Below are 7,880 nucleotides of genomic sequence, written 5' to 3'. Positions count from 1 at the left end.
CACAGGCTTTGTTCAAATTAAAAAGCTTTACCTAACAGGAAAAGAGTTTCCTGTTAGGTAAACCTGGTTTCATGTTAATAAAACCATGTTTTTTTCAAGCATTGTCATGTTTACTTATTTTAAGAATAGGTGAGTAGTAATTTGATATTAAATTTGATATTAAAAAAGTACTAGTTTTGAGTGATAATAGGTTTAATTTGCATTAACTAGGCTTAAATAGGTTGCTTGAAATTAGTGTTTTTGATCTTATTTCAAGATTGTATGGGCTATAATGACAGTCACACAGCTTTACTTGTTTTAAGACATCTTAAGCAAAATTTGCTTACTGCACTGGCAGCCAAATTTGCTTCTTTTAAGTGCAAGTATGCTTAAATCTTGGGTGTTTGGCCTTAAATTTGACAGGCCATTTTTGCAGTGTACTATGTTTAATGTTCCACTCTGCTACAGATACATGTTGGATTAATATTCTTTGCAGACTGTAATGTAAATAATTACCAATCATGACAGCTTTTTGCTTCTGTGCTTGGTCTCCTATCATAACTGTAATCTGCTGCTGCTACACAGTATCCACTAACTTCTGTAATCTGAATGCTGGCCCTCTAACATTGTTCACTTCCAACCCTGTTTGTATCATGTTTTATATGCTGCATGTCCTTCTCCCCCTCTCCTCCATTCTTAGCTGTCCTATCTTCCTCCTTTTCCTCCTTTCACCCAGCCCGGCCATCAGCAGGAGGGTCCCCCATATGAGCCACGTCTGGGTCTCTGTAAAGCGCTTTGAGACAATTTTGATTGTGGAAGGAGCTATATAAATAAAATTGAATTGATAAGATAAGATAAGAAAATCCTTTATTAGTCCCTCATTGGGGAAATTGCAGCAACAGCAGGGGTACAGTACAGTAAGTAAATATAATTAAGAGGCCAATATGGCCAGAACAAGATTAAATAAACACTAACCAATAGTAGAATAACTAAGAAACTAAATTAAGAAAGATAGCTGCTGTATACACATACATAAATATGAGATGGAAATTGTTGAGTAGTGTGACTATAGTACACAATAAATATAACTATTGCACTAATTGAATTATTGCACATTGATATTACACTGATAGTTGCATGGAATTGTAATCAAGTTTGTGTGTCAACAATGCTCGTTATTGAACTCCATCGGTATAGAATCTCATTATTCAGTAGTGTAACAGGACTGATTCAGACACACTCAGCAGCAGAGGACAGTGGAATCATCTCCCCTGATCCATCCTGTCTGTCTCATCCACATCCTGTAAGACTTTCTGCTTGTCAATAATCCAACCATCATAAATGATTGTCCCTCAGTGCTTTCACTGTAAAAACAGCCTGTGTGACACCATGAGCCTCAGTGAGAACTGGACATAATGTCAAGTTGTTGCTGTTTAATGTGATAACAAGTTGTTCTGATGGTGAAAGTGGATTAAATAATATAACAGCAATAAGAGACAGAGGACCACCTGACAGTATTAATGGACATGGACAGATATGTGCTCACACACTGCCGAGCTGCGCACACTGTTAAACACTGTCACAGATCATTAGCATCACGTTCTACCAGCAATTCAAGATCGAGTTGGTTCAGGACGGAGCTGAGAGAGAGCAATGGAGGAGAGAAACTTTGAAGTCCAACAGTGATTCATCATAGTTTGTGAAAACTACCTGATACTTGTCCGGAGTGTTCAGTCAGTGAAAGAAACCATGAAAACAAAGCTGATTCTTCATTTTACATTTATTATGAATGACTAAGGGACTTTTTTTTGGATCACTTGATTATTCATCTGAGAAAAGCAGTAAGTTCTTTGAGTTACTGAGTCACTGCAGTGTGTTCAAAACAACTATATTTATAGAAATGAAGGCACTGATCACACAGTCTAAAACATAAGCTTCAGGAAAAAATGAATACATTTCATATGCTGAAGGAAATGTTTGGTTTGTGTCATGTCCGACAGTCGACAATCAACCAAATACCCAACAAATCTAAGTCATTTAGCTTTGTAGCTCTGCACACATCCATCTTCAAACACTGTGGTTTATGACACAGCCAGTTAAGTCTGGACTTCAAACCAGTTCAAACACAGTCATGCAGCATGTAGATGCAGAATGTAAATCATTTTCTCAAACATCTGCACCAGCACTGAGGAATAAACATCAATGATAATTCATCAGGATTTATGAAGTTTAATGTTTCTGTTGTTTTACTGTTTGAAAGAGGAGAAACAATGTTTATATATTTGAAGACTAAAATCAGCTGTGAAGAACATTTTCCTTTGTTATTCATCTGACAGGACACAAGAGAGCAGCTCCAGCCCTCTGACAGAAGACAGGCTGGGAGGGAGGACAGCTGTCCAGCTGTGGATCAGCTACTGGACACTGATGGGACACACACCATCCCTCTGGCTGTCCCACAGAACAAACCCTGACTTCACATCAGGTGAGGATGTGTCCTTGGTTTAAACTGAGGACTACAGGAAAAGTATAAGCTTCATTTCTTCAGAAGCTGTTTACAGTTATTGGAATTTTAAAATAAAATCTCAGTTTGATCACAAACAAAACAGATTCTATAAATTCCCTTGACAGAAGTAAAAGCCAATCTCATTTCTTTTATCAGCTGAATAAATGTTCATTTTCTCCATCATGAAGGGTCATCAGCTCACCATCTGCTGGGCTACAGAGCTGATCAGCTCAGCAGACGTGTTGTGATCTAATAGGATCAGACAGGTGGAGACATGAAGGATGAAAACAGCTCTGCTCCAATGAAGGAAGCAGAACTAGAAACAGGCAGAGACACCTGCTGTACTGATTTCATCAACACTAACAGAGAAACACAGAGATGGACTGAAGTTTCATTCATGCATCTCAGTTTAATCTTTAACCCTGTGAGCCCGTACGTATCATATATAATACCCACATTTCTGGGACTCATTGCATCACCATCAAGCATAAACTTTGCATTTAACCCTTTTAGATGAACTCTTATGCTCGTATACTGACTCCTGGTAGACACTCCTCACTTTTCTAAATGTTTTGACATGTGTGATACAAACAAAAAATATACTTAGAATTTTTTTTTTTTAATTTTTTTTTTTTACATTTTGTCAAAGGGACAAATAAAGAGTTCATATTTGAAAAATTAGAATTTTCTGACCATTCTTTCATAGTTCAGGTCTCACAGGGTTAAAGTTTATTCTGGACCATGGAAAATAAAAGCCCCATAAAAAGCTAAGTACTCCTGACATCGGGAATGAATTTTAAAATGACTCATGAGCTGATTTAAAAATCTCAAATGTTTTGATGTGCATTTAAAAATATAAAGTATGAGGGAAAGCTGTGTTTTTATTCAGTGTATTGAAAACTCACCACTTCAAGCTTCTCCTTCCTCCACCTGTTTCTCTCCCTCCTTTCATCTGTCTCTATGTAGACTCACTCCTTCCTGTACTGTCTCTCTGCATCTCCTTCATTTCACCTTCAGCTTTACTTTTCATGTCAGTATCATCCACATACAGAGACGATAGAAGCAAATGAGTCATTTAGCAAAGACGAACACATCAAAGATAAAACACAAACTTTCTACATGCTCCTAAAGTCAGAAACACACTCAAACACCAAAATTCTCTTGTTGTTTCTCAGGCAAACACATGCACACCCTCCTACAGACTGTCCACACTGCTACTCTCTGTGTCTGTGAGATCACTCGTCACCACTTTGTTCCTCCAAATATAACAGTGATAATATTTGTGTCTGTGAAAGGACACATATACACACACTATTCAAGCTGTCTCTTGGGAAAGCAAGCAAAGGCCCACGTGGTACACTTTTCTTGTCTCAAAGACGCCAGCATCCCCACCAAAGCCTAAAAATAAAGTATACCAGTGAAATGACAACATCTAGCACACATTTCTTCCGCAAAGAAAGAGCAAAGTCGGACAGGGGAGCTCACACTTGTGGCGCTCTATAAAGATGTTTGACTTTTCACCAACTCAAAAGGCTCAGCCATAAGGCCAAGCCAGCCAAAAATAACTTCAACTCATTGGTGTTCCTCTCCACGGAAGTCTTTAGTAAAAGACTATCGTCGCGGTACGCCTCCCATCGTCGCGGTACGCCTCCCTTGGCTTGCCACGTGCTAAATCCCAGCCTCCCCTACCCAGCCTGAAAGATCCAGGCCTGACTTTTACATGGAGACTACAAAGTCTGGGAAATGATCAGGCGTCTTCAGCCGCTTTGCGGCGTGCGGCAAACGCGCTTTGTTGGATCCATCATGCACTGCTCTGCCAAAAACAAAGGAACACTGTGTGAAATGCCACTAGTCAAGCTGTCTTTTGGGAAAGACAGCAAAGGCCCACGTGGTACACTTTTCTTGTCTCAAAGACGCCAGCATCCCCACCAAAGCCTAAAAATAAAGTATACCAGCGAAATGACAACATCTAGCACACATTTCTTCCACAAAGAAAGAGCAAAGTCGGACAGGGGAGCTCACACTTGTGGCGCTCTATAAAGATGTTTGACTTTTCATCAACTCAAAAGGCAAAAGACTTGTGCGTTATGAAGAGAAACAAGAGTCAGAACAGGCCTGTCTCAGAGAGCAGCTGAAGACCCTAGTCGTCCCAGCTACCATCGTCGCGGTACGCCTCCCTTGGCTTGCCGCGTGCTAAATCCCAGCCTCCCCTCCATTGCCCCCCCGCCCCCCCCCCCAGCCTGAAAAATCCAGGCCTGACTTTTACATGGAGACTACAAAGTCTGGGAAATGATCAGGCGTCTTCAGGGAGTCCGCGACCAATCATCGTAGCTGAAGTGCACTGTGTTGTTGAGCGGGGTTCCCTGGGTGATATCAGTAAATCAACTGACTGGTTGTGCACAATTCACTTAGCCGCATTTTCCTTCAGCCACTGTAAAAGTTTGACTCCTAACTAAACGTGTGTCAGAGCTTGATTTTCTACAAAGCAAGAGAAAGGTGCACTGTTCCCGGCGGCACTGCAATGCCAGGTCGATGCGTGGAATGAGCGGAGCGGGCTCCCTTTTCAGCTCCCTCTCCTAAAAATGGGTTTAATAAGTTGACATATAACTCTAAATCAACAAAGCCACGTCACAAGATGGAGGTGAACCACCCTAGTTTAGGGATGATATTTTTTTGTTCATTGTGAATCAAAACTGGAGATAAAAGGCTTATAGCACCTAGTATTCCCAGGTGGTGTCCCATCCAAGTTCTAACCAGGCCCTACTCTACTTATCTTTCGAGATCAGGCGAGATCGGGCGTGCCCAGGGTGGTATGGCCGTGAGCAACACCAACCCATATAAAAAGTCTCTTTATACATGCTAAAACGCCACTAACAAATCAAAAATCACCTTATCCACCTGACGAGAATTCTCTGACTATCCATCATCTGATAAAGGCTGTTACTGAGTCTGATCACTTATAGGTCCATTCCTGTCCAACATTGAGTAAGATGTAAGATGGAAATATTTAAAACAGCTACTTTTTGTGTGTGTGCCCAAACACTTTTTGGCTGAACATCATGTTCTTGTGTGCTTAAATATCACATCAAGTTAACAAACAAATCATCTGAACAAAACATTTCACAAAATGAACTAAACACTAACATGAACTACTAACATATATTGACTTACTGAAAACCTTGGAGGTGATCTGGACTTTCCTGTAGTTTCCTCTTGTCCTTGTAACAGCAGTAGCTCCTCCCTTCCTTGTCAATAATTGTGCAGAAATATCTGAGTGCTTCTTTCTTCCTAAATCATGAGCAAGTCCTGTCCAGTCCAACTGTTTCTGCTCCTGTTTGACTTCTGAACTTGTCTCTGGCTGTGTGTCCACTTACTGCAGCCTGTGACATCAGACTGTAGAATGTTGATACATCAAAGGCATCAAAGGACAAACACTCTCTCTCTCTCTCTCTCTCTCTCTCTCTCTCTCTCTCTCTCTCTCTCTCTCTCTCTCTCTCTCTCTCTCTCACACACACACACACACACACATTGTTGTCTTAATATAGTTATGAGGACACATCATAACTGAAAGCCTAACATTAACCAAAACATAACCCATACTAATGATATTGAACCTCCTCAAAAATACCAAATGAATTACAACAATAAGCTTCAGGACCATTCAGCTGGGTTGGTGAATTCAGCACCAAGGACAGCAGCAGCTGAACTGTACACAACTAACATGTACTAACACACAGCAAATTCAGAAAGTACTAAAATCTGGAGCCAGGCAAAATAAAAGTGTGAAAGAGTTACATTTCTGGAGTTTATTTTATAACTCTGACTACAGTTTGTGTTAAGGTGTACACCCAGGCCGAGCTGAATTTTGGAGTTTATTCCCTGGTGTTCAGGATCTGGTTTTAACTCTGCCCCTGGAATTCACGACACATTTTATCGCGGCATGAGTAGCACAAGGAATGTCGTCACAAGGCTGGTAAGAGCATGATTTTTATCAAAAAGTACTTTAAATGCGTGATATTTTGTCATTGTTCTCACTTTATCTACTGACATTTAAAAATTCATATTTTGCTGCACTTATATTTTGAGAGATTTGTATCTTGACACAGACAAAAATATGTGATTGTGAGAAGTGGATGATAAGAATTCCAAAGTACAGTATTTAATCAGTTCATATTAAGCTGTATGTGTTGTCTGCATTTCAGACCTCCCATCTACTGAAGCATCTATGAACCTGGCTGATCGTTCAGACCTGACAGAATATGTGACCCTCACTACTTGTGGTAAGCAGAGTTATAGGTAATGGTAATGTTTTGTCTTGAGACAGGTAATATCCAGCCAGGTCTGTGATATAGTTTTAATGTGCTGGACTTTAGATTTTATTTGCCTTATACTTGTGTGTGTGTGATCTTCAGATCTAAGTGTCCTGCAGCAAGGGTGTGAAGGCTCCTCCTCTCCAAGTCTGACAGATACACTGTCAGTCTCAAGCACTTTAAGCAGAGACACAAGTGATTCTGGATGCCAGCCTTTGATGGACAGTGTCCTTGCAAAAAATGTAATTGTTTTCCAACTTGTTTACAACAAGATTTTAATCCTTCTTTGACATAATTCCTAAAAAATGCAAGTAATATGTACATGTATGAGATGAATGTATTTGCTTACAACATAGATCTAAGAGTAGTTGTAAATAGTTTATAATGTTTTCTTTTTTAGAAATTGGAAAAAATTCTTACTTCAAAACCAGCAGAGATGACTGTGAAGTCATAGAGACTGGAAGTTTGAAAGATTCCACCACACGGTTACTCTTTCTGGAACACTGAAACATGATATTCAAAGCAACAAAGACTTTCTTGAGTGGCGCATGAAGACAAATCCAAAAGCACCGCTTCATCCAAGAGTAGAGTGGAGCTAAAAGGAGGTCCCACATCATCCGGAACATATGATGATCAGCCAATCAGAGATGAATGCATGGAAGCCATATCTCTCCTTCACCACACAGCTGATCCTGACTTAGAGTCCCAGAAGATGAGAGAAACCTTCTACTACCGTCAGCAGATTCTTCATGACACAGCGGTCAGCTGATGTACTATTTTTTAGTAAAAATATTGGTTTATTTTAAACATTTGAAAATGTTTTTCTCTTTTTATTTAGATTTTGCAAGACTTCTCACTGATGTTTGGAGCAGAGGTTGCTTCAAGGTTCCTTGAAAAATGGAACAGCAGTTTTAAAGATAAAGTTATCAAGGAGGCAGGAACCTGAAAGAGACGTCTCTCTTAAAACAACAACTGAAAGTTGCCCTGAATGAAGGATCTGACACTGCTGATGAAGCAGGTACAGTTATCATCAGAATAGTAATGCAGTTATGTGAGTCGTCCAACAGTCATCAATTTATTGTGTTTTT

At 39.9% G+C, this 7,880-nt stretch overlaps 1 pseudogene; it reads right to left on the bottom strand.

Annotated features, from left to right (window-relative positions):
• Positions 1-5,187: 5,187 nt before the first annotated feature.
• LOC121177216 lies at positions 5,188-5,306 on the bottom strand (annotated as a pseudogene).
• Positions 5,307-7,880: the final 2,574 nt, after the last annotated feature.

The sequence above is a fragment of the Toxotes jaculatrix genome, chromosome 2 (genome assembly GCF_017976425.1).
Source record: "Toxotes jaculatrix isolate fToxJac2 chromosome 2, fToxJac2.pri, whole genome shotgun sequence".
NCBI classification, from domain to species: Eukaryota; Metazoa; Chordata; class Actinopteri; family Toxotidae; genus Toxotes; species Toxotes jaculatrix.
The sequence above is the reverse complement of the archived record's forward strand: the minus strand, read 5'-3'. Positions and strand labels throughout refer to the sequence as shown.